Raw genomic sequence first — 2,120 nt, 5'->3', positions numbered from 1 at the left:
TCAGAGCGTCTAAAATCAAAACCCAGATCCCCCCCAAAAAAATGGCAAAACTGTGCTCACTATGTAGCTTCAGCGCCGCACTTCAGAAAACCAAGGGCTGGTAGATTTTACAGGTCACTAGCCCTGCAGGCTAGTGAACATTTTAGGTTAGTTTCAAGCCCTGTGCATGTATTTTAAATTCCTAGTAACATTCTTTCTTAAATTTTATTTTATTTCTGTTTCCATTTTTAGCTCGCCTTGACATCGTCAAGATGAGCTATTGTCATGGGGTGTTGTCCCTCCGTCTGTTTATCTGTCCGTCTGTTCGTCAACATTTGGCTACGGTCAACGATAACTCGAGAACCGTTACCGTTCTCCGATATCTCCGTAATCGTTCGAGTCAGAGCGTCTAAAATCAAAACCCAGATCCCCCCCAAAAAAATGGCAAAACTGTGCTCACTATGTAGCTTCGGCGCCGCACTTCAGAAAACCAAGGGCTGGTAGTTTTACAGGTCACTAGCCCTGCTGGCTAGTGAACATTTTAGGTTAGTTTCAAGCCCTGTGCATGTATTTTAAATTCCTAGTAACATTCTTCCTTAAATTTTATTTTATTTCTGTTTCCATTTTTAGCTCGCCTTGACATCGTCAAGATGAGCTATTGCCATGGGGTGTTGTCCCTCCGTCTGTTCATCTGTCCGTCTGTTCGTCAACATTTGGCTACGGTCAACGATAACTCGAGAACCGTTTCACCCACATGTTTTAATATTATGGCCCCAAAACATATCATACAGGTTTTGATTATTTTTTTTAATTATGCAAATTAGGTAGATTTTGGCAATTTCACTATGCATTTCAGTGTCTGCCTACGGTCAATGATAACTGAAGAACCGTTTGACCCACATGTTTCAAATTGAATACAGTTGTTACTCCTATGGGAGAGATTTGAACTTCCTAGTTTGGAGCACGCCAGTCAACCTACTTTCGAGCCACGCCCACTTTTTGGCAAAAATGAAAATGGCCATCTAAATTCATTCGATTTTGTTAAATTTTGATATGTGAATGTGTCAGGCTAGCTCCAAAACAGTTGTTACTCCTATGGGAGATGACAACGTCCTATTACGTTTATTTCGTCTAACTGGTCAACAACTCTACAATCATACCTATATATGTGTAATATTGTGTTTTAGATTCTTCGTTACAGTAATTTGACTGGAATATTTTATTGTTTTTATTTGCGCGATATTCGAAAACTAAAATGGCGATCATTTAGGCGTAGTGCCATCTCTCGTCAAGATTTCAGATTTTCAGATCTGAAACATTAATTTTCGCATCAAAACTTATGCATATATCATTATCAAGAGTATATATAATGGGAGATATGCTATATAATGGGAGTTCTCCTATATATACTCTTGCTTTATATATCCCCCCCCCCTCCCTCTTCTATCACACCCAAGGTGAGCTACAGTGTCACTGACACTTTCATTTATATTAGGGTTGCCGTCTGTAGCAATGACGAATCTGTATTAGTAGTAATCACTCATAAGATAATGTATTTTCTTTCACAGCGCACAGTACTTTATACAGCGTTCAAAATAGCGATGGTCCGATGGTCCGGGGTCATCAAATCAGGAGGACCATCAGATTTTCAAAGTCAATGATCCGACGGACCATTGAATATTTTGGTCCCATTTTACGGTAATTTTCTTTGAATTTTCCACGTGCAATATTCCAAGGATAGTGAGGATTATGTTGAAGAGGAAGATGAACAAATATTAGATAAGATGGACTTGATGGAGTGTGCCAAGAAGGCTTAAATAATCACTTGAATTAACTGCTTGACTGAAGGAATGCTAACTGTATTAAATGAATGAATGTACTTCTAAGAAATATTTAAGACATACTATATTCCGGTTTTATGGGCTCAACTAAATTTTACTGAAACAACTTTATTAACCAATGTACTATTAAAGTGAATAAACAATTACTGTATCGTTTGATACATTCATTGTAGGTGAAAAATTAAACCATTTCATCACCATGTAAAATCTATTTCTTACGCTTGCACGCCGCATTACTATTAGAGAACAATTTGAAATTTAGGAGGACCATCTAAAATTTAAGAGGACCATCTCAAATTT

The sequence above is a fragment of the Priapulus caudatus genome, unplaced genomic scaffold (genome assembly GCF_000485595.1).
Source record: "Priapulus caudatus unplaced genomic scaffold, Priapulus_caudatus-5.0.1 Scaffold1276, whole genome shotgun sequence".
In the NCBI taxonomy this organism is placed as follows: domain Eukaryota; kingdom Metazoa; phylum Priapulida; class Priapulimorpha; order Priapulimorphida; family Priapulidae; genus Priapulus; species Priapulus caudatus.
The sequence above is the reverse complement of the archived record's forward strand: the minus strand, read 5'-3'. Positions refer to the sequence as shown.